Source organism: Arachis hypogaea, chromosome 16 (assembly GCF_003086295.3).
Source record: "Arachis hypogaea cultivar Tifrunner chromosome 16, arahy.Tifrunner.gnm2.J5K5, whole genome shotgun sequence".
NCBI lineage: Eukaryota > Viridiplantae > Streptophyta > Magnoliopsida > Fabales > Fabaceae > Arachis > Arachis hypogaea.
The window spans coordinates 33871206-33897196 of record NC_092051.1 but is presented as its reverse complement, the minus strand read 5'-3'; the positions used below and the strand labels follow the sequence as shown (position 1 = coordinate 33897196).

The following is a 25991-nucleotide window of genomic DNA, read 5'->3' as shown; positions in this document are numbered from 1 at the left end:
AAGATGATAATGGGTGGAAACATATAATTGAGCGATTGAACCCTCGCCGGATGTGTATCTGCTCTATGCACTCAAGTATATGGGGTTGCTTCACTCATTTCTCCCCTAATCATGCTTTCCAAGATTTGTTTTTTATCTAACAATCAACAATTATTTTATGCATGCATACAAATATCAAGAGGACTTCCCATAGGTTGTAATGGGGCTAGGGTCAAGGTAGGATGCATATGGTCAAGTGAGCTTGAAATTTGAATCTTTGATTAACTTAAACTTCCCACCTAACCTATGAAAACCTAAACAATTCTAAACAAACCTAGCTATCCATTCTTCACTTTTCACATACTCATGCAATTCCTTTTTAATACCTTACATATGCGTTGAATTTATGAAACCTTAAACCTTGGGACCCTTTGTTCCCTTTTTGTTGCAATATTAAAAATATCAATGTATATGGCTTACATGTGATTACTACATGAGTATGTACCCAATTCTTGAGAAATTTTCAACAAACACATAAATATGCTTTTATCTCTAATCAATGTACCCAACTTTCCCAAAATCAAGTAATGAACACTCTCACTAGCTTAAGCTAATCAAAGATCCAAACAAGGGACATTTATTGTTTTTCACTTAAGCTTGTAATGTGCTATAATAATGAACAAATGGGTTAAGCATAGGCTCAAATTGGTTATTAATGGAAGATAAAAGGTAGGCTTATTTGGGTAAGTGAGCTATTTGAACAATGGCCTCAATCATGTAAATGCATGTATACACAAAATAATGGACATATAGAATTAAACAAATCAAAGATTACAGTCATAGACAGAGAATAATGCACACAAGAATGAAAATAAGTGGTTATATATGATGTAACCACACAATTAGGCTCAAACCTCACATGCTTGTGTTCTTTGCTCAAAACATGATCCACAAGTATATAGTTCAAGCAAGTTATAAAAAAATTTTTTCAACCAATTGGGTGGTACCCTAAAAATGAAATTCTTGAAAATTTTCATCATATTGACTAGGCTTATTCTAATGCAGTGTTGTGATTTAGAAAATTTAAAAAAAAAATTTCCTAGTTTACCCTTTTTTCAATTAAAACATAATTCTTATACAAAAAGGATCAACTAGAATATATATATATATATATGCAACAAACAAAACAAGAGTATCTATAATAGCAGATATATACAGTCATCCCAAAATAATCTAAAATATAAAGTGCAAAATAACATAAAGTAGCAGAAAACAAAAATAGATGTCCGAAAGTTCACCACATAAATGCAAATACCGGTCACGAACGGTGACCTCCTCACACTTTAGAATCAAGCATCGTCCTCGATGCTACTATTGAAGCTCGGGATGGGGGTCAACAATCGCGCCGAGCTCCTCAGGCTTGGGCTGTGGGACTGGGACTGGCTGTGGCTCTGGATGTGGCTGTGGATCCTCAGGAGGTTGCTGGACCTCAATAGTGGCCTGTGTCTCTGGAGGTGCATCCTGATGAATCGGCTCCTTAGCCGACTCCTCCTCCTGATCCTGCTCGTCGGAAGCGGGAGAGTCTGGGAGCGGCGGTATCTCGATGCCCTGTGATACAAACACCTGGTCGATGTGATCGAGACGTCGCATGACACGACACTCAAAGCGCTCCATGAAGCGGAGGAGGTGCTGCACCAACAGATAAGTCGGCTCAGGTGCTGGTGGTGGTGGTGGTAAGGGTGCTGCGGCTGCTGCTGACGATGAGGGCTGAGCTACCTCCTCTTCTGCTCTGGCTCAGGAACGGCGTTTGGGTGGGGGATTCTCGTGCACCCACCCACCCCATGGAATGGTAGTCTCTTTGTCATCGTCATCTGGGGGTGGTGGCGTCACATCATCATCCTCCCATGGGACACCTGCCAGCTCAATCATGCTGGTGACCAGTGTAGGGAAGGGTAGCAAGCCGCGAATATGAGCTCTCCACATACTATGCCTGATCAGTCGGGGGAAGTTCACCTCCTTCCCTTGCATCACACACCCAATCAGAATCAGCATATCCATCGGAATATCTGAAAAGTGAGTGGTGGAAAAGACATAGTGGGCGAAGATATGCTGCTAGGTCTTGGCCTCCTTCATCAGATAAGCGAAGCGTATCCCCTTGGGCTTCTTGTTGTTCGAATCCATCACCCAAGGAGCGTCAGGTGTGGCAATCACGCGCTTAAGCGCCTCATAGTCAAAAGTCATGGAGAGGATAGCTACCTCTGCCTGTCTATAGGCGCAGGTCTCATCAGGACGATGGTGGCAAAGCAGTGCATCCCCAATAGCATCCTCAGTGATCATAATCTCTCTACCCCGCAGCTGCACTAAATCAATATTGGCTCGAAAGAAGTTGCAATAAAATTCTCTCACACATGAAGTGTTCACCCTCCCCAAATCTCTGTCAACAAAGTCCAATCCTAACTTCAGAATGCGGGTGTTAATGGCATGCCTCACATAATTGGAAAGGAGTAGTTTCTTCTCAATGTTCAGATTTTTCTTCCAGAAGTCGGAGAAGCGAAGCTCACAGTAGAGGTTTGGGAATTTGATTGGATCAGTGGGTGGTAGCAACTGATTTTCCTTGTCCACCTTATTCAGCGGATTCTTAGCATAATTTGCATAGGGAGAAGGGGTAGAGTTCTTAGAGCGCTTCCTCTTTTTAGAGTTAGTGGCTATAGCCTTTTCTTTGTCTGACATTCTGAAAAATAGAGATGATACAATATAAGCAAATAGCCAAAATAGATACAAAGCACTCAAAGTAAAGCATATTCATGAAGTGAATAAAGAGAGGAGATTTCTTGGAATGCAAGCAACAAAATTCAGAATTCAAATCATACTTCAAACCAAGAATTCAACCCACATTTGCACATTACTTGTTCATCAAGTCTAAGAAACACCATATCCAAAATAATGATCAAAGAGTTAGGTTGAGAACCAAAAGAAGTTAGTTGGTTAAACAGATTAGAGTTAGAAATCAGTTTGAAAATCAGTGATATGGTGGTTACTAGCTCAATTCAAAAGAGAATGCACAAAATAGGAATGTAAGCATGTTCACAATCATGAAATGCATCAAGTCATTGATGATGAAATATGGTGTAGCTAGAAAGCAACTAATATGGAACAGACCATCAATCAATGCAAGCATCACTAGAGTTATGTGAATTGGTGTTGGTGAAAGCGAAACCTTGAAAAACAAGTAAATCAAGCATATTTGACACCAATTCCAACAATGCATGCAAGTCACAAGGATTGGGATGAGATTTGAAAAATTCATGCGCTATGTGACCAAGGGTAATTTGGGCATAAAGGAATTGAATCACAGTGGCCACATAGATAGAAGAACTCATCAATCTTGTGAAGCAAGCAAATCAGGCTCAATTCTCAATCATGCAATGCATTTATGCAAGTTAGCGTTGCAAGCAAGCAAGGAGTATTAGAGGCATGACCAAAGAACCTATTCTTGAGGAATTTTCAAAACCATTTAGATGACACAATTCTATTTGACACAGAAATCATCAAATAGAAGTTTGTTGCATCCATCAAACAATGTCAATTCAAGAAATATGGTTAAGAAAAATCCGGCAGCATTTCAGCAGTAAATTGGCTATTTCCCAAATTTAAACAGCCAAGTTAGATTCCATATGAATTCATCAAAAGTCAAAAGCACAAAGATCATGTATGAGTTCATATGACTGGGGCAATCAAGCCAATAGTGCAGCAGCAAAGCATTAGAGAGCGATTTAAACTAAATCAGCCAGCAAGCAGGTATGAACAAGTAAACGACCAGTATCCATGAGCAAAGCAATACTCAATAATGGCAAGCCAAGCATACAGCATAAGCAAGGCAATGAAACACAGCAATTTCACATAGCAGCAAAATATTCAATCAATCCTAAATCCACTACTCAGCCCAGATTCGCTAACCACCTAGGTAAACTAAACTAACTAACTAAGCTAATCTAACTAAACTAATGAAATTGACATAAAGCAGTAAAAAGGAAACAGAACAGGGGAAGTATTGAACCTGGGAGACAGAGGCTGAATGGGGGCAAACGAAGGGAAGGGAGAGCAGAGAAGGGTGAACCGGCCAGAGCAGACAGCAGTCTGGTGGCACAGGGAAGCTTGCGCCGGCGACAATGGGGTCACGGCGGTGCTCGTGGTGGCAGGGGCTGGTTGCGAGAGAGGCAGAGAAGAGAGGGTTGAGTGAAAGAGAGGGAGAGTGAGGAAGAGGGGGTTGGGGCGTGCGGCGATGGCAGCGGTGGTGCGCTGGAGGTTGCTCGCCGGAATGCTGGTTGTGGAGGGAGAAGGTTGGTTATGGGTGAAAGGGAAATGGAACGTTGGCGAAGAGAGGGTCGAAAGGGATTGCGCGAATGCGCTAGGGCTTCGCGTCCCTGAGGTAAGTGAAAATTTGAATCCACGCGTGCGCGCACCGTGTGCGTCTGCGTGGGTGGAGGAAATTAAGGATTGGCGCGGAAGCGCCGTACGCGCTTACGCGTAGATGGGAGAATTAGGGCTCGGTGCAGACGCGTACAGTGCGCATCCGCGCGGGTGTGCTGGGCCAGAGGCACAAAAGAGGCCCAGAGTTGGCACAACTCTCGGGTCCTTTGGCCTGGGTGATGCTAAAACGCATCGACGCGCGCGCACTGTGCGCTTTCGCATGGATGGCTTGAGCTTAAAGAATGGGCACTGAGGCGCGAAGTATGCCAACGCGTGGATAGTGAAATAGGGAGTGGCGCGGATGCGTACAGCATGCGTCCGCGTGGGTTGAGACACAGAGTTGGCGCAGATAGTTAAAATGCGCAGCCGACGCGCGCGCGCGCTTTGCGCTTGCGCGTGGCTTATTTTTTTTTTTTTTTATTAATGAGCATCAAAGAGGGCTCATAAACTTCTCATCCTCCTCCAAAATTTTAAAACTAGCTAAGATGCAAAATTAAACACATTTTTGAAATATTGAGGATTTTTCAAACAAATTGAGGAAACTTGCAATCCAAGCAAAAACTCAAATTTAAAGAATATTCCCAATTAAAGCATAGAATGTATAAACATCTTAGCAAGCAAGAAGAGTATGCCAGGAAGTAAAGAGATTATATACAATGGAACTCAATTCATTCATTCATTATATCTACAAGAGAATGGAAAGAGTTTACCATGGTGGGGTGTCTCCCACCAAGCACTTTTAGTTTAAGTCCTTAAGTTGGACATCGGGAGGCTTCTTGTCAAGGTGGCTTATGCTTGTATCCATCCTTGAACCTCCAAGAGTGCTTGTCTTTTAATCGGTTGTCAGAAGTTCCAACCATCTTCACTAAGCTTGAGTGAGGTCCTCTCCAAGACATGAGCTCCCAAAATTGATTCTCACAGGGTAATCTAGGATCCCATATCTTGTCATCGCACCCATCTTCTAGTTGATTGCCTTGACTTTGTCCGGGTGACGAGAAAGCAGAATTCTCATGAAAGCACTAAACTACTCTCCTTGACCTATTTAATTGAGCATTACACCAATCCGTGCTCTTCAATTTTGAGCTTCCAACCATAATGAATCTAGACTTACAACGCCAACCACTAAACATCCTCCTTTTTCGCTTAATTCCACAAAGCGTCCTAAGTTGGCCATCCGTCTCAAGCAGACCATACTCAAGTGGGATAATAAAGCTGAGAGTTAGAAGTTTTACCCACTCAAGTGAAGGATTGGATGGCGAACTAGATGAAGGGGTTCCCAAAGGTCTTGATAAAGCATGTTCTATTCCCGTCCATCCTCTTCCAGAGGTTTCCACCACTCGGCAAGGTTCTTTAAGTTTTTCCTCTTGCCAAGTGATGCGTGAGCATCTTGTCTATCTTTTCCTAGTGAATTTGCATCTAAATTGTTGAATTTAATTAAGAATTAATTATATTTTAGCCACTATGGATGCTATTTTGAGTTTTGTACAATATTGTTTATTTTAGGTAGCATTTGGCAGAATTTGATGGAGTTTCTGCAGAGAAAGAGAAGAAGCCAAGGAGATGACTAGCGAATACCGACGCGGACGCATGGCTCACGCGACCGCGCGGAATGGAGGAAATCGCAACGACGCGATCGCGTGCCTGACGCGAATGCGTGAACTGGAATCTGCACAAATGACGCGAACACGTGGACGACACGGACGCGTCACATTGCGCCACGTGCAGAAAATGTAGAAAAATGCTGGAGGCGATTTTTGGGCTGTTTTGACCCAGTTCTTAGCCAAGAAATCACAGATTAGAAGCTGCAGAATGGACAAATCAAGTGGTCCCACCCATCAACTGAAGACTTGTTAATTAATTCGAATTTAAATTCAAATCTTATTTTAGGAAAAGATATTATTTTAATTTTAATTTTAGAAATTTAATTTTTAAATTATTAGGATTAGTTATAAAAGGGATCCCAATAGGGTGGTTCCAGAACAACATTCCACAACAACATTTTATTCCACAATATTATTCCATACAAATTTACATTTCATATTCCATGAGCAACTAATCCTCCATTGTTAAGGTTAGGAGCTCTGTCTATTGTATGGATTGATAATATTATTTTTCTATTTTAATTCATGTTTTGATTTATATTTCAATAATTGTTTTCGTTCTTTATTTTATGAATTTGGGTGGAACGGAAGTATGACCCATGTTCTATTTGAGTTCTTGTAAAACTTGGAAAAGCTCTTTATTTGAACAATAGCTTGAAAACATGTTATCCTGAATTTCTAATTGTTTGTATTTAACGGGATACATGACATATAATCCCTTTATTTTTGGATAATTAGGATTCTTGTGGCATATAAACTGTAATTTGATCATCACCCTCTAATTGGAATCAATTGACCAAGGAATTGGCAGTTGATGAATTTTAGAGGAGACTAGGAAGGTCTAAGGAATTAGGGTCTAGTCACAAATAGTTTGCCATGAATTAAATCTTGCATGATTAAAATAGTTAATAAGAAAAGTCAATTAGGAAAATAGATAACTCTGAACCCTTAACTGCTTTCTCAATATGTTATTCCCAAATTAATCATTTCCCTGTCTTCTATTTAATGCTCTTTGAATATTCAACACTCTTTTCTGTTTGTCTAACTAATCCTATCAAACGCTATTGTTGCTTAATCCATCAATCCTCGTGGGATCGACCCTTACTCACGTAAGGTATTACTTGGTACGACCCGGTGCACTTGCCGGTTAGTAAGTGTGGTTGTAAAAAACCGTACCAAGTTTTTGGCGCTGTTGCCGGGGATTGACTGTGATTAACAACTATTCGTTGTTTGATTGCTTAGATTAGATAATTTTTATTATTATTATATTTTTTATTAATTTTTATTTTGCATTTTCTTACGTTAATTTTTTTCTTTTCTTTTACGTTAATTTTTTCTTTTTTTCCTTTACGTTATTTACTTTCTTTTCCTTTTCATTTATATCCCCCTCCCCTGTTTCGTTTTTCATTCTTTTTTTTTTATTTTTATTATTTAAAATAAATAAATAAATAATTAATATTAATAATTTTTCTTAATTTCTGAAATTAAGTTTGGTGTCCCTTAGTTAGTCTTATTTTAATTTTTCTTATTTAATTTATTTAATAATTTCGAAAATTTTTAGTAATAATTTTTCTAGTAATTTTTGAATTTTAGTGTTTGTTTGTTTTATTCAATATTTTTATCTCTTTATTCAGGTTACCTCACAGGGACTTCTCTGCACTCTGACGTAGAGAGTCCCATTTTTTCTTGTTTTCTGCTTGTGTATGTGCATAAATAGAGACAAAGAACATCTCTTAGAGTTTGATCCTGAACCTGAAAGAACTTTCAGGCGACGTTTACAACAAGCAAGACTTTGCAAGGCTGCAGAATCCACTATGGCAAATAATAATGCTAATGCCAATGTGGTAAATCCGAATGAGGATGATCAGCAGAGAAGAGTGCTTGGCTCTTATTCTGCCCCTACTGCAGATCTCTATGGAAAAAGCATTGTGGTGCCTCCTATAACTGCAAACAACTTTGAGTTGAAGCCACAATTGGTCACCCTGGTGCAACAAAACTGCCAGTATCATGGACTTCCTCATGAAGATCCAAATCAATTTATTTTTGATTTTCTGCAGATATGTGATACTATGAAGACAAATGGAGTAAACCCAGAGGTGTACAAACTCATGCTTTTCCCATTTGCTCTGAGGGATAAAGCAAAGCTATGGCTAGATTCCCAACCAAAAGAGAGTTTGAATACTTGGGAAAAGGTGGTTACAGAATTTCTCACTAAATTTTTCCCACCAAAGAAGGTGACTAAGCTTAGGTTGGAGGTTCAGACCTTCAAACAGAAGGAGGGTGAAACTCTTTATGAAGCTTGGGAGAGATACAAGCTACTAACTAGGCAATGCCCTCCAGACATGTTCTCCAAGTGGACCCAACTGGATATATTTTATGAAGGCTTAGGAGAGATGTCAAAGATGAGCCTAGACACTTCTGCAGGCGGTTTATTGCACAAGAAGAAGAGACCAGAGGAGACTATTGAGCTGATTGAATTGGTTGTAAGCAACCAATATTTATACACATCTAACAGGAATCCGGTGAACTCTGAGGCCGCTCAGAAGAGAGGCTTGTTGGAAGTAGAAGCTGTTAATGCTCTTCTTGCTCAGAATAAGCTTATGTCTCAGCAGATAAATCTACTTACTCAACAGATGGGTGGCATGCAAGTCTCAGCTACCAACACTCAAAATCCACCCCAAGATACCTCCTATGACATGACAGGTAACTTTATGCAAAATGATAATTATGATTATGCTCAACCCTCTTCTGAACAGGTGAATTACATGGGGAGTGGTCCTAGAAATCCCAACAATGATCCATATTCTAAGACATACAATCAGGGATGGAGGAATCACCCAAATTTTGGGTGGAGAGATCAACCTCAGAAACCTCAGAACTTCAACAATAGTTCTCAGGGTGGTTTTCAACAGAACAACCACAATAACCGCCAATTTCAGTCTCAGCAACAACAACCACCTCAGCAGGCAAATTCTAAATCCCAAGAAGATTCTAAATGGGAGATGATGATGAGTTTCATATATGAAACCAGAGCCTCCATTAGAAACTTGGAGGTGCAAATGGGTCAAATGAGCAAGCAATTACCTGAAAGGTCTTCAAATACATTCCCTGGTGATACAGTAGTGAACCTAAGAGAAGATTGCAAGGCCATTAAATTGAGAAGTGGTAAGGTAGCTAGTTCTGAGACTAAGGTCAATGAAGATCTAGTTGAAAAGGAAGCTCTAAAGGAGAAGAAAGAAGAAGTAGAGCACGCCCCTCCTAAACGTGCAGACAACCCATTTCCTGACTCTCTTGACACTTATCCCACCTTGCCAAAGGCCCCTGAATACAAGCCAAAAATGCCATATCCTCAGAGGCTTCAGAAGGCGTCCAAAGAAAAGCAATTCTCTAAATTTTTAGATGTCTTCAAGAAGCTGCAGATCAACATTCCTTTTGCAGAGGCCCTGGAGCAAATGCCTCTCTATGCTAAATTTATGAAAGAGTTGTTGACCCACAAGAGGAATTGGAAGGAACAAGAGACAGTGGTGTTAACCAAGGAATGCAGTGCTATTATTCAACACACCCTTCCTGAGAAAATGCCAGACCCAGGAAGCTTTGTCATCCCTTGCACCATTGGAGAAGTCGGCATTCAGAGAGCTTTATGTGATCTTGGAACTAGCATCAACCTCATGCCACTTTCAGTGATGAAAAAGCTTCAAATTGAGGAGGTAAAACCCACTCATATTTCTCTTCAACTTGCTGATCTTTCTATTAAATTACCTATAAGTGTGTTGTAAAAAACCGCACCAAGTTTTTGGCGCCGTTACCGGGGATCGAACCCGGGTCACCCGCGTGACAGGCAGAAATACTCACCACTATACTAGGACCATTTATTTTCCGGAGGTGTGGTTGAAGATTTACTTGTTAAAGTAGGACCATTTATTTTCCCTGTTGATTTTGTTATATTAGACATGGAAGAGGAGGTAAAACCCTCTATTATACTTGGTAGACCATTTTTAGCTACAGGTAGAGCCCTGATTGATGTGCAAAAGGGTGAATTAACCCTGAGGGTCAATGAAGAACAGGTGGTCCTAAATGTTTTTGAAGCCCTCAAACACCCCAATGATTCTGAGGGGTGTATGAAAAGATGTTATTGAACCACTTGTTCAAGAAGTACTGGAAACTGAGGTACTTGATGATGTTCTGGATCCTATTTCTGAGTGTGAATTAGTTGAAGTTGTTGATTCACCACCCCAAAAGGAGCTGATGAACACGCCTATAAAGGAGAAGGAAGCCCCCAAGCTTGAGCTCAAACCTTTACCTCCTTCTCTGAAATATGTGTTCTTGGGTGGAAATAATTCATACCCAGTGATTATTAGCTCTTCTCTGAAGCCTGAAGAAGAAGAGGCACTTGTTTTAGTGCTCAAGAGCCATAAAACAGCTCTTAGGTGGACCATTAGTGACTTGAAAGGGATTAGTCCAACCAAGTGTATGCACAAGATCCTCCTTGAAGATGATGCCAAACCAGTTGTGCAACCACAAAGGAGACTCAATCCAACTATGAAAGAGGTGGTCCAAAAAGAGGTAATGAAATTATGGAAAGCAGGTATTATTTACCCTATTTCTGATAGTCCTTGGGTAAGTCCTGTGCAGGTAGTTCCCAAGAAAAGAGGGATGACAGTGATCAAGAATGAAAAGAATGAGCTTATTCCTACAAGAACAGTCACAGGATGGAGAATGTGCATAGACTACAGGAGGCTCAACACTGCTACAAGGAAGGATCATTTCCCCTGCCTTTCATTGATCAGATGCTTGAGAGGTTAGGTGGTCATGCTTTTTATTGTTTTCTAGATGGATATTCTGGATATAATCAAATTGCAGTGGACCCTCAAGATCAAAAGAAGACAGCATTCACATGTCCCTTTGGAGTATTTGCCTACAGGAGAATGCCATTTGGACTTTGCAATGCTCCCGCAACTTTTCAAAGGTGTATGCTTTCAATTTTTTCTGATATAGTTGAAAAGTTTATTGAGATATTTATGGATGACTTTTCTGTTTTTGGTAATTCTTTTGAATCCTGTCTTAAATATTTATCTCTTGTCTTGAAACGGTGTCAAGAATCAAACCTTGTTTTAAATTGGGAAAAATGCCATTTTATGGTTACTGAAGGCATTGTTCTTGGACACCAAATTTCAAGTAAGGGAATTGAGGTTGACAGAGCAAAGGTGGAGGTAATTGAAAAATTACCACCACCAAATAATGTTAAGGCAATTAGAAGTTTCTTGGGTCATGCAGGATTTTATAGAAGATTTATAAAGGATTTTTCTAAAATTGCTAAACCATTGAGCAACCTGTTGGTTGTTGATGTTCCTTTTGTCTTTGATTCTGACTGTCTGCATGCTTTCGAAACTCTGAAGGCAAACTTTACCTCTGCTCCCATTATAGCTCCCCCTGACTGGGATTTACCATTTGAATTAATGTGTGATGCTAGTGATTTTGCTATAGGAGCTGTTTTAGGACAGAGGCATGGTAAGCTTGTTTATGTCATTTATTATACCAGTCGTGTGTTAAATGAAGCTCAAAAGAATTACACAACTACAGAAAAGGAATTATTAGCTGTTGTGTATGCTGTTGATAAGTTTAGGTCCTATTTACTTGGTTCTAAGGTTATTGTTTATACTCACCATGCTGCTTTAAAGTACCATCTAACCAAGCAAGATTCTAAACCAAGATTAATCAGATGGGTGTTGCTCCTTCAGGAGTTTGATATTGAAATAAAAGACAAGAAAGGGTTAGAAAATCAAGTAGCTGACCATCTCTCCAAAATTGAGCCTGAAGCAGGAATGCAACCAACCACAGCTGTAACTGAGATATTTTTGGATGAGCAATTATTCCTCATTTAGCAGGCCGCATGGTTTGCAGACATTGCAAATTATAAGGCCATGAATTTTATCCCAAGGGAGTACAGTAGGCAACAAGTGAAGAAGCTATTGACTGATGCAAAGTACTACATTTGGGAGAAACCATACCTTTTTAAAAGGTGTTCAAATGGAATTATTCGGAGGTGTGTCCCAGATGAAGAAAAACAGCAGATTCTTTGGCACTGTCATGGTTCTAAGTATGGAGGCCACTTTGGTGGTGAAAGGACAGCTACAAAAGTCCTTCAGAGCGGGTTTTACTGGCCGACTCTCTTCAGAGACTCAAGAGCATTTGTAAAGCACTGTGACAGATGTGAAAAAGCCACGAATCTCCCTGCCAACCATGAAATGCCACAGCAGGGGATTCTTGAGGTTGAGTTGTTTGATGTGTGGGGAATTGATTTCATGGGACCCTTCCCACCCTCACATTCAAACAACTATATTCTAGTGGCAGTCGACTATGTGTCCAAATGGGTGGAAGCTGTGGCTTTGCCCACCAATGATGCCAAGGTGGTAATGAGCTTTCTTCAGAGGTATATCTTTAGCCGGTTTGGTGTCCCAAGGACACTCATTAGTGATGGAGGAAGTCACTTCTGTAACAGACAGCTGGACTCTCTTCTGCATAGATATGGCGTTCGTCATAAAGTGGCAACCCCCTATCACCCTCAGACAAGTAGACAGGTTGAAGTTTCCAACAGGGAACTTAAGAAGATTCTGGAGAAGACCGTCAGTATCTCAAGAAAGGACTGGTCTAGGAAGCTTGATGATGCTCTCTGGGCTTACCAAACAGCATACAAGACTCCAATTGGCATGTCTCCGTATCAGTTGGTCTATGGCAAAGCCTGTCACTTGCCAGTGGAGCTGGAGGACAAGGCTTATTGGGCAATCAGGTACCTGAATCTTGATTCAGAAGCTGCAGGAATTAAGCGGATGCTTCAGTTGAATGAGCTTGATGAATTCAGATATTCAGCCTATGAGAATGCCAAGCTCTATAAGGAGAGAACCAAGCTACTGCATGACAAGAAGATTGCCATTAGAGTCTTTGAGCCAGGACAGAGAGTGCTCCTATATAATTCAAGGCTCAAATTCTTTCCCGGGAAGCTGAAATCCCGATGGTCAGGACCATTTGTGGTTACCAGAGCTTCACCATATGGTCATGTGGAAATCCAGGAAGAGAATTCTGACAAGAAATTTACAGTGAATTCTGAGTTCCTATGGATGCCAATCATTCTGAACTTCAAAGGATAAAGTGAGATGCCAAAACTATTCAGGATTGTAGTTGTAAACCCCACTATAAGAAGAGACATGAGCTTAATCGAACTCTCATTCTCATGCAAATTTACATCCTAAGCTTATATTAGTGTTGGTTGCTTGAGGACAAGCAACAGTTTAAGTTTGGTGTTGTGATGCGTGAGCATCTTGTCTATCTTTTCCTAGTGAATTTGCATCTAAATTGTTGAATTTAATTAAGAATTAATTATATTTTAGCCACTATGGATGCTATTTTAAGTTTTGTACAATACTGTTTATTTTAGGTAGCATTTGGCGGAATTTGATAGAGTTTCTGCAGAGAAAGAGAGGAAGCCAAGGAGATGACTAGCAAATACCGACGCGGACGCATAGCTCACGCGACCGCGCGGAATGGAGGAAATCGCAATGACGCGATCGCGTGCCTGACGCGAACGCGTGAACTGGAATCTGCACAAATGACGCGAACGCGTGGACGACGCGGACGCGTCACATGCGCCACGTGCAGAAATTGTAGAAAAATGCTGGAGGCGATTTCTGGGCTGTTTTGACCCAGTTCTTAGCCAAGAAATCACAGATTAGAAGCTGCAGAATGGACAAATCAAGTGGTTCCACCCATCAGCTAAAGACTTGTTAATTAATTCGAATTTAAATTTAAATCTTATTTTAGGAAAAGATATTATTTTAATTTTAATTTTAGAAATTTGATTTTTAAATTATTAGGATTAGTTATAAAAGGGATCCCAATAGGGTGGTTCCAGAACAACATTCCACAACAACATTTTATTCCACAACATTATTCCATACAAATTTACATTTCATATTCCATGAGCAACTAATCCTCCATTGTTAAGATTAGGAGCTCTGTCTATTGTATGGATTGATAATATTATTTTTCTATTTTAATTCATGTTTTGATTTATATTTCAATAATTGTTTTCGTTTTTTATTTTATGAATTTGGGTGGAACAGAAGTATGACCCATGTTCTATTTGAGTTCTTGTAAAACTTGGAAAAGCTCTTTACTTGAACAATAGCTTGAAAACATATTATCCTGAATTTCTAATTGTTTGTATTTTAACGGGATACGTGACATATAATCCCTTTATTTTTGGATAATTAGGATTCTTGTGGCATATAAACTGGAATTTGATCATCACCCTCTAATTGGAATCAATTGACCAAGGAATTGGCAGTTGATGAATTTTAGAGGAGACTAGGAAGGTCTAAGGAATTAGGGTCTAGTCACAAATAGTTTGCCATGAATTAAATCTTGCATGATTAAAATAGTTAATAAGAAAAGTCAATCAGGAAAATAGATAACTCTGAACCCTTAACTGCTTTCTCAATATTTTATTCCCAAATTAATCATTTCACTGTCTTCTATTTAATGCTCTTTGAATATTCAACACTCTTTTCTGTTTGTCTAACTAATCCTATCAAACGCTATTGTTGCTTAATCCATCAATCCTCGTTGGATCGACCCTTACTCACGTATGGTATTACTTGGTACGCGGTGCACTTGCCGGTTAGTAAGTGTGGTTGTAAAAAGCCACACCACCAAGCTTCCTCAAGTTCACATTCTTCCTCACCAAATTCTTCTATCTCCTCTCCATCACTCTCATCATCGATCGGAGGTCTAGTGAAGTCTACCTACTCATCAAGTATAAGCAATTTGGGAAAGGATTCTTCAAAATCGAAGGGATCATATGTTGATGCGGAATCATCATAGATAGGAGGGCTTGTTGCTTGGAACACTTCTTCCAGTTCTTCACTTATAATGGGTTTTGGAGGTGGTACACCCTCCTCAACCTTGCATTCTAGACCGCTGAGAGAAGGCTTAACAAGATTGTCAAGGGAATTGGTCAATGTGGGCAAAAAAACACTAGTGATGGAATCCACTTCTTGATCATTTTCCTTCAACTCTCTGTTTACTTCCGCAACTTTACTCTCCTCTTTAACATCCTTTATATGCTCAACATATCCCAAACATCCACCCACTACTTCCTTTTGTTTGCTAATCTCTACCTTCTCCTCTTGTTGTACCTCTTGCTTCAACTCTTCTTCCTTACCATGGAGCTTCAAGTTCACTCCCTCACTAGGCTCCTTGATAGTTTCTCCACATTCAACAATGGAAGTACTCAGGGTACATGAGCCTAGGTAGGATGTTAGGTGATTCACGGCATCTACCATGCTAGCTATCCTTGCTCTTAGCTCCTTAAACTTAGTTTCATCCTCCTCTTGTCGCCTTAAGATATGAGATTTAAGGTCTCTCAATTCTAACATGAAGGCTTCGTCGGGAGGTGGTGATGGAAGATAGGGTTCAGTGTTTGAGGGAAGATTGTTAATTTTGGAAGGTGGTTCATATTGGTGGAATTCTTGAGGTGGTGTATGTGGAATTTGTGGTTCTTGGGAGTATTGGTATTGGGATGGTGGTTGTTCTATATGTGATTCAAATGGTGGTTGATACGGTGTGTATGAGTTATGGTCATATGGGGTTGAATGGTGGTGTGAGGCTTGTGAGTACGGCGTATGGCTATATTGAGGAGTGGGATCACATGCATATGATGATTGTGGTTGACAACCATAATGAGGGTCATCACACATATTGGATTGATACACATTAGGATCAGGATTATACCCATAAGAGTTCGTAGGAGGTCGTTGCCATGAAGGTTGTTCATAAGCTTGAGGTTCCTCCCATCCTTGATTTCCAAATCCTTGATGTATATCTGGTGCACGAAATTGTGATGTCCAGGCTCAAACAATCCCTGGCAACGTGAGCAACTTGGTACGCGCAATCGTGATTACACTTTGATTATGTAAAATTCATGGCTCTTTCTTTCCCTGGCAATGGCGCCAAGAACATGGTGCCAATACCATGGTTCACAACTTCGATACAACTAACCAGCAAGTGCACTGGGTCGTCCAAGTAATACCTTACGTGAGTAAGGGTCGAATCCCACGGAGATTGTTGGTATGAAGCAAGCTATGGTCACCTTGCAAATCTCAGTCAGGCGGATATCAAATGGTTATAGAGTTTTCGAATAGTAAATAATAGAATAGGGATAGAGGTACTTATGTAAATCGTTGGTGAGAATTTCAGATAAGCGAATGGAGATGCTTTCGTTCCTCTGAACCTCTGCTTTCCTGCTATCTTCATCCAATCAGTCTTACTCCTTTCCATGGCTGGCTTTATGCAAGGGCATCACTGTTGTCAGTGGCTACATCCCCTCCTCTCAGTGAAAAATATGCTCACATGCTCTGTCACAGCACGGCTAATCATCTGTCGGTTCTCGATCATGCTGGAATAGGATTCACCCTCCTTTTGCGTCTGTCACTAACGCCCAGCAATCGCGAGTTTGAAGCTCGTCACAGTCATTCAATCATTGAATCCTACTCGGAATACCACAGACAAGGTTTAGACTTTCCGGATTCTCTTGAATGCCGCCATCATTCTAGCTTACGCCACGAAGATTCTGGTTAAGAGATCTAAGAGATATTCATTCTAGCTTATTTCATGTAGAACGGAAGTGTTTGTTAGGCACGTGTTCATAGGGGAGAACGGTGATGAGCGTCACACATAATCATCACCTTCATCACATTCTTGGGTGCGAATAGACATCTTAGAAGCGAAATAAGATGAATTGAATAGAAAACAGTAGTACTTTGCATTAATCTTTGAGGAACAGCAGAGCTCCACACCTTAATCTATGGAGTGTAGAAACTCTACCGTATGAAAATACATAAGTGAAGGTCCAGGCATGGCCGTGTGGCCAGCCCCCATGGTCTAAGAACAATGCGTTCCCAGATTGTTAAAAAGACGTCTAATACAATAGTGAAAGGTCCTATTTATAATAAACTAGCTACTAGGGTTTACATGAGTAAGTAATTGATGCATAAATCCACTTCCGGGGCCCACTTGGTGTGTGCTTGGGCTGAGCCTTAAGTGTTGCACGTGTAGAGGTCCTCCTTGGAGTTGAACGCCAGCTTTTGTGCCAGTTTGGGCGTTCAACTCTAGTTTTGGCTCCTTTTCTGGTGCTGGACGCCAGATTTGGGTAGAAAGCTGGCGTTGAACGCCAGTTTACGTCGTCTATTCTTGGCCAAAGTATGGACTATTATATATTGCTAGAAAGCCCTGGAAGTCTACTTTCCAATGCAATTAGAAGAGCGCCATTTCGAGTTCTGTAGCTCCAGAAAATCCACTTTGAGTACAGGGAGGTCAGAATCCAACAGCATCAGCAGTCCTTCTTTAACCTCTGAATCTGATTTTTGCTCAAGTCCCTCAATTTCAGCCAGAAAATACCTGAAATCACAGAAAAACACACAAACTCATAGTAAAGTCCAGAAATGTGAATTTAACATAAAAACTAATGAAAACATCCCTAAAAGTAACTAGATCCTACTAAAAACATACTAAAAACAATGCCAAAAAGCGTATAAATTATCCGCTCATCACAACACCAAACTTAAATTGTTGCTTGTCCCCAAACAACTGAAAATCAAATAGGATAAAAAGAAGAGAATATACTACAAATTCCAAACTATCAATGAAACAGAGCTTCAATCATATGAGCGGGACTTATAGCTTTTTGCCTCTTGAATAGTTTTGGCATCTCACTTTATCCATTGAGGTTCAGAATGATTGGCATCTATAGGAACTCAGAGTTCAGATAGTGTTATTGATTCTCCTAGTTTAGTATGATGATTCTTGAACACAGCTTCTTTATGAGTCTTGGCCGTGGCCCTAAGCACTTTGTTTTCCAGTATTACCACCGGATACATAAATGCCACAGACACATAATTGGGTGAACCTTTTCAGATTGTGACTCAGCTTTGCTAAAGTCCCCAATTAGAGGTGTCCAGGGTTCTTAAGCACACTCTTTTTTTGCTTTGGACCTTGACTTTAACCGCTCAGTCTCAAGTTTTCACTTGACACCTACACGCCACAAGCACATGGTTAGGGACAGCTTGGTTTAGCCGCTTAGACCAGGATTTTATTCCTTTAGGCCCTCCTATCCACTGATGCTCAAAGCCTTGGGATCCTTTTTATTGCCCTTGCCTTTTGGTTTTAAGGGTTACTGGCTTTTTGCTCTTGCCTCTTGGTTTTAAGAGCTTTGGCTTTTTCTGCTTGCTTTTTCTTTTTCTTTCTAATTTTTTTTCGCCTATATTCTTTTTTTTTTCTGCAAGCTTTGTTCTTTGCTGCTTTTTCTTGCTTCAAGAATCATTTTTATGATTTTTCAGATTATCAAATAACATGTCTCCTAGTCATCATTCTTTCAAGAGCCAACATATTTAACATTCTTAAACAACAACTTCAAAAGACATATGCACTGTTCAAGCATACATTCAGAAAACAAGAAGCATTGTCACCACATCAATATAATTAAACTAAGTTCAAGGATAAATTCAAAACTCATGTACTTCTTGTTCTTTTGAATTAAAACATTTTTCATTTAAGAGAGGTGATGGATTCATATGGCATTCATAACTTTAAGACATAGTTACTAACTACTAATGATCATGTAATGAAGACACAAACATAGATAAGCACATAACATAGAAAACAAAAAACAGAAGAAATAAGAACAAGGAATGAATCCACCTTAGTGATTGTGGCGTTTCCTTCTTGAGGAACCAATGATGTCCTTGAGCTCTTCTATGTCTCTTCCTTGTCTTTGTTGCTCCTCCCTCATTGCTTTTTGATCTTCTCTTATTTTATGAAGCATGATGGAGTGCTCTTGATGTTCCACCCTTAGTTGTCCCATTTTGGAACTCAATTCTCCTAGGGAGGTGTTGATTTGCTCCCAGTAGTTTTGTGGAGGAAAGTGCATTTGAGGCATCTCCGGGATCTCATGGTGATGAGCTTCATACGCCTCTTGAGCTCCATGAATGGGCTCTCTTGCTTGCTCCATCTTTTTCTTAGTGATGGGCTTGTCCTCTTTAATGAGGATATCTCCCTCTATTTCAATCCCAGCCGAATTGCATAGGTGGCAAATGAGGTGAGGAAAGGCTAACCTTGCCATAGTGGAGGACTTGTCAGCCACCTTGTAGAGTTCTTGAGGTATAATCTCATGAACTTCCACCTCTTCTCCAATCATGATGCTATGGATCATGATGGCCCGGTCTATAGTAACTTCAGACCGGTTGCTAGTGGGAATGATTGAGCATTGAATGAACTCCAACCATCCTCTAGCTATAGGCTTGAGGTCCAATCTTCTTAGTTGAACCGGCTTGCCTTTGGAGTCAGTCTTCCATTGAGCTCCTTCTACACATATGTCCATAAGGACTTGGTCCATAGTGTAGGGGCGTTCATCTCCTTGCATCATGGGCAAGTTAAACGCCAACCTCACATTCTCCAGATTAAAATCTAAGTATTTCCCCCGAACCATTGTAACATAGTTCTTTGGATCCGGGTTCTTACTTTGATCATGGTTCTTGGTGATCCATGCATTAGCATAGAACTCTTGAACCATTAGGATGCCGAATTGTTGGATGGGATTTGTGAGAACTTCCCAACCTCTTCTTTGAATTTCATGTCGGATCTTCGGATACTCATTTCTTTTGAGTTTGAAAGGGACCTCAGGGATCACCTTTTTCTTGGCCACAACATCATAGAAGTGGTCTTGATGGGCTTTAGAGATGAACCTTTCCATCTCCCATGACTCGGAGGTGGAAGCTTTTATCTTTCCCTTCCCCTTTCTAGAGGATTCTCCGGTCTTAGGTGCCATCAATGGTAATAGAAAAACAAAAAGCTTATGCTTTTACCACACCAAACTTAGAAAATTGCTCGCCCTCGAGCAATAAACAAAAGAATAGAAGAAGAAGAAGGAGAAATATGGAGAGGGAGAGGGAGATGTGGTTTCGGCCAAGAGGAGTGTAGAAGGATGTGTTGTGTGAATTTGATGAAGAATGGAGGTCTTTATATAGGGAAGGGAGGGGGGGAAAGGTTTCGGCCATATGGGTGGGTTTGGGTGGGAAATTGGTTTTGAATTTTTGAAGGTAGGTGGAGTTTATGAGGTAGGTTTATGGGGAAGGATGGATGGATGTGAGTGGTGAAGAGGTGATGGGGAAGAGAGTTTGAGGTGATTGGTGAAGGGTTTTTGGGGAAGAGTGTTTATGGGGTTGTGTGAAAGAGAGTGGTGAGAAGAAGTGAGTGGAGGTAGGTGGGGATTCTGTGGGGTCCACAGATCCTGAGTGGATCCTGTGGGGTCCACAGATCCTAAGGTGTTCAAGGATTTACATCCCTGCACCCATTAGGCATGTAAAAATGCCTTTGCACACAACTCTGGGCGTTCAGCGCCAGGTTGGTGGCCATTTTGGGCGTTCAACGCCCATTTGTGTGCTATTTCTGGCGTTGAACGCCAGAACCATGCCTGTTCTGACGTTCAGCGCCCAGAAGCTGCCCATTTTGGGCGTTCAGCGCCAGAACCATGCTCTGTTCTGGCGCTGAACGCCAAACAGATGCTCCTCCAGGGTGTGATTTTTCTTCTGCTGTTTTTGATTCCGTTTTCAATTTTTATATTTATTTTGTGACTCTACATGATCATGAACCTACAAAGACATATAACTAAGAAAAATATAGTTAGATAAATAAAAATTGGGTTGCCTCCTAACAAGCGCTTCTTTAATGTCAATAGCTTGACAGTGGGCTCTCATGGAGCCTCACAGATGTGCAGAGCTTTGTTGAGACTCTCCAACACCAAACTTAGAGTTTGACTGTGGGGGCTCTGGTTGACTCTGCTTTGAGAGAAGCTTTTTCTACTTCCTCTCCATGGTTGCAGAGGGAGATCCTTGAGTTTTAAACACAAGGGAGTCCTCATTCCCTTGAAGGACTATTTCACCTCTGTCAACATCAATCACAGCTCTTGCTGTGGCCAGGAAAGGTTTTCCTAGGATGATGGATTCATCCTCTTCCTTTCCAGTATCCAGGACTATGAAATCAGCAGGGATGTAAAGGCCTTCAACCTTTACTAACACGTCCTCTACTTGTCCATAAGCCTGTTTTCTTGAACTGTCTGCCATCTCTAATGAGATTTTAGCAGCTTGCACCCCATAGATTCCCAGTTTCTCTATTACAGAGAGGGGCATGAGGTTTATCCCTGAACCAAGGTCACACAGAGCCTTAAAGATCATGGTGCCTATGGTATAGGGTATTATGAACTTTCCAGGATCCTGTCTCTTCTGAGGCAATGTCAGTTGATCCAGATCACTTAGTTCATTGATGAACAAGGGAGGTTCAACTTCCCAAGTATCAATGCCAAATAATTTGGCATTCAGCTTCATGATTGCACCAAGAAACTTGGCAGTTTGCTCTTCAGTAACATCCTCATTCTCTTCAGAAGAGGAGTACTCATCGGAGCTCATGAAGGGCATAAGGAGGTTCAATGGAATCTCTATGGTCTCTAGATGAGTCTCAGATTCCTTTGGTTCCTCAGAGGGAAGCTCCTTATTGGTCACTGGACGTCCCAGGAGGTCTTCCTCCTTGGGATTCACGTCCTCCTCTCCCTCATTGGGTTCGGCCATTTTGCTTATGTCAATGGCCTTGCACTCTCCTTTTGGATTCTCTTCTGTATTGCTTGGGAGAGTACTGGGAGGGATTTCAGTGATCCTTTTACTCAGCTGGCCCACTTGTGCTTCCAAATTTCTAATGGAAGACATTGTTTCATTCATGAAGCTCACAGTGGCCTTGGATAGATCAGGGACTAGATTTGCTAAATTAGAAGCATTTTGTTCAGAGTTCTCTGTCTGTTGCTGAGTGGATGATGGAAAAGGTTTATTATTGTTAAACCTGTTTCTTCCACCATTATTAAAGCCTTGTTGAGGCTTTTGATCCTTCCATGAGAAATTTGGATGATTTCTCCATGATGAGTTATAGGTGTTTCCATAAGATTCACCTAAGTAATTCACCTCTGCTATTGCAGGGTTCTCAGGATCATAAGCTTCTTCTTCAGAAGATGCCTCTTGAGTACTATTGGATGCAGCTTGCATTCCATGCAGACTCTGAGAGATCATATTGACTTGCTGAGTCAATATTTTGTTCTGAGCCAATATGGCATTCAGAGTATCAACTTCAAGAACTCCCTTCTTCATAGGCGTCCCATTACTCACAGGATTCCTTTCGGAAATGTACATGAACTGGTTATTAGCAACCATGTCAATGAGTTCTTGAGCTTCTGCAGGCGTTTTCTTTAGGTGAATGGATCCACCTGCAGAAGTGTCCAGTGACATCTTTGATAACTCAGACAGACCATCATAGAATATATCCAGGATGGTCCATTCTGAAAGCATGTCAGAAGGGCACTTTTTGGTCAACTGTTTGTATCTTTCCCAAGCTTCATAGAGGGATTCACCTTCTTTCTGCCTGAAGGTTTGAACATCAGCTCTAAGCTTGCTCAGCTTTTGAGGAGGAAAGTACTTGGCTAAGAAAGCCGTGACCAGCTTATCCCAAGAGTTCAGGCTATCTTTAGGTTGAGAGTCCAACCAGATTCTAGCTCTATCTCTTACAGCAAAAGGGAAAAGCATGAGCCTGTAGACTTCAGGATCTACTCCATTAGTCTTAACAGTATCACATATCTGCAAGAATTCAGTTAAGAACTGAAAAGGATCTTCAGATGAAAGTCCATGAAACTTGCAGTTCTGCTGCATCAGAGAAACTAATTGAGGTTTCAGCTCAAAGTTGTTTGCTCCAATGGCAGGAATGGAGATGCTTCTTCCATGTAAATTGGAATTAGGTGCAGTAAAGTCACCAAGCATCTTCCTTTCATTATTATTATTTTCGGCTGCCATCTCTTCTTCCTATTCAAAAATTTCTGAAAGGTTATCTCTGGATTGTTGTAATTTGGCTTCTCTTAATTTTCTTTTCAGAGTCCTTTCAGGTTCTGGATCTGCTTCAACAAGAATGTTCTTGTCCTTGCTCCTGCTCATATGACAAAGAAGAGGGCACAGAAAAGTAATAATAATAATAGAGATCCTTTATACCACAGTATAGGGATCCCTGTGTGAGTAGAAGAAAAGAGGGAGACAAAGAGTGTGATGTAAAGAAAGAAACACAACTGTAAGGATGGCAGAGATGTGAGATGAGATGTTAGTAGATGAATAAATAAATAGAATGAGATGACAGAGGGAGAATTTTCGAAAAATATTTTTGAAAAAGAGTTAGTGATTTTCGAAAATGATTTTTGAAAAAGGTTAGTAATTTTTGAAAAATTTTGAAATCAAAAATAAAAATAATTAGTTAATTAAAAAGAAATTTTGAAAAAGAAGGAAGGGATTTTCGAAAATGAGAGAGAGAGAGTTAGTTAGGTGGTTTTGAAAAAGATAAGAAACAAACAAAAAGTTAGTTAGTTAGTTGAAACAAATTTTGAAAAGATAGGAAGTTAGGAAGTTAGAAAAGATATTTTGAAATCAAATTTTTGAAAAAGATAAGATGAGAAGATATTTTTGAAAAGATATGATAGGAATTAGTTTTTGAAAAAGATTTGATTTTTAAAATCTCAATTAATGACTTGATTCATAAGAAATCACAAGATATGATTCTAGAACTTAAAGTTTGAATCTTTCTTAACAAGCAAGTAACAAACTTCAAATTTTTGAATCAAAACATTAATTGATTATGTTATTTTCGAAAATTTGATATAAAAATAAGAAAAAGATTTTTGAAAAATATTTTTGGAATTTTCGAAAATAACTAAAAATTTTGAAAAAGATTTTGAAAAAGATAAGATTTTCAAATTGAAAATTTGATTTGACTCATGAGAAACAATTTGATTTTAAAAATTTTTGAAAAAGTCAATTCAAATTTTCGAATTTGATGAGAGAAAAAGGGAAAGATATTTTTTTGATTTTTAAATTTTTATGATGCAAGAGAAAAATACTAAAAAGATGCAATGCATGAAATTTTTAGATCAAAACATGTGATGCATGCAAGAATGCTATGAATGTCAAGATGAACACCAAGAACACTTTGAAGATCATGATGAACATCAAGAACATGTTTTTGAAAATTTTTTTATGCAAAGAAAACATGCAAGACACCAAACTTAGAAATCTTTCATGTTTAGACTCTAACAAACGAAAAATGCACATGAAAAACAACAAAAGATGCAAAACAAGAAAAACATCAAGATCAAACAAGAAGACTTACCAAGAACAACTTGAAGATCATGAAGAACACTTTGAATGCATGAAATTTTCGAAAAATGCAAGATGCATATGCAATTGACACCAAACTTATGATATGACTCAAGACTCAAACAAGAAACACAAAAAATATTTTTGATTTTTATGATTTTCTAATTTTTTTGGATTTTTTTTTTCGAAAATTAATTGAAAAAGAAAAATAAGGATTCCAAAATTTTTAATATGAATTCCAGGAATCTTGCCATGTTAGTCTAAAGCTTCAGTCCAGGAATTAGACATGGCTCACTAGCCAGCCAAGCTTTCAATGAAAGCTCCAGTCCAAAACACTAGACATGGCCAATGGCCAGCCAAGCTTCAGCATGTAATTCAGACATGACATGCCTGACATACCCTACAGTCGTGTAAAAGTGATGGTTGGAAGCCTCAGTCCAAACGAATTTAGACATGGCTTTACAGCTAGCCAGGCTTCACATGCTTCATGAAACACTAGAATTCATTCTTTAAAAATTTTGAATAAAATTTTTGAAAACATTTTTTTTATATTATTATTTTTTTTTTCGAAAACAAAGGAGAAAATTTTGAAATATTTTTGAAAAAATTTTTTGAAAAGAAAACAAAAAAGAAAATTACCTAATCTGAGCAACAGGATGAACCGTCAGTTGTCCAAACTCAAACAAACCCCGGCAACGGCGCCAAAAACTTGGTGCACGAAATTGTGATGTCCAAGCTCAAACAATCCCTGGCAACGTGAGCAACTTGGTACGCGCAATCGTGATTACACTTTGATTATGTAAAATTCATGGCTCTTTCTTTCCCTGGCAATGGCGCCAAGAACATGGTGCCAATACCATGGTTCACAACTTCGATACAACTAACCAGCAAGTGCACTGGGTCGTCCAAGTAATACCTTACGTGAGTAAGGGTCGAATCCCACGGAGATTGTTGGTATGAAGCAAGCTATGGTCACCTTGCAAATCTCAGTCAGGCAGATATCAAATGGTTATAGAGTTTTCGAATAGTAAATAATAGAATAGGGATAGAGGTACTTATGTAAATCGTTGGTGAGAATTTCAGATAAGCGAATGGAGATGCTTTCGTTCCTCTGAACCTCTGCTTTCCTGCTATCTTCATCCAATCAGTCTTACTCCTTTCCATGGCTGGCTTTATGCAAGGGCATCACTGTTGTCAGTGGCTACATCCCCTCCTCTCAGTGAAAAATATGCTCACATGCTCTGTCACAGCACGGCTAATCATCTGTCGGTTCTCGATCATGCTGGAATAGGATTCACCCTCCTTTTGCGTCTGTCACTAACGCCCAGCAATCGCGATTTTGAACCTCGTCACAGTCATTCAATCATTGAATCCTACTCGGAATACCACAGACAAGGTTTAGACTTTCCGGATTCTCTTGAATGCCGCCATCATTCTAGCTTACGCCACGAAGATTCCGGTTAAGAGATCTAAGAGATATTCATTCTAGCTTATTTCATGTAGAACGGAAGTGTTTGTCAGGCACGTGTTCATAGGGGAGAATGGTGATGAGCGTCACACATAATCATCACCTTCATCATGTTCTTGGGTGCGAATGGATATCTTAGAAGCGAAATAAGATGAATTGAATAGAAAACAGTAGTACTTTGCATTAATCTTAGAG

At 39.9% G+C, this 25991-nt stretch overlaps 1 non-coding gene across 1 annotated transcript; it reads left to right on the top strand.

Annotated features, from left to right (window-relative positions):
- Nucleotides 1-22480: 22480 nt before the first annotated feature.
- On the top strand, nucleotides 22481-22588 carry LOC112761220 (small nucleolar RNA R71). The gene has a single exon (XR_003181626.1). It is a non-coding gene; the product is annotated as a small nucleolar RNA R71 (small nucleolar RNA).
- The last annotated feature ends 3403 nt before the right edge of the window (nucleotides 22589-25991 follow it).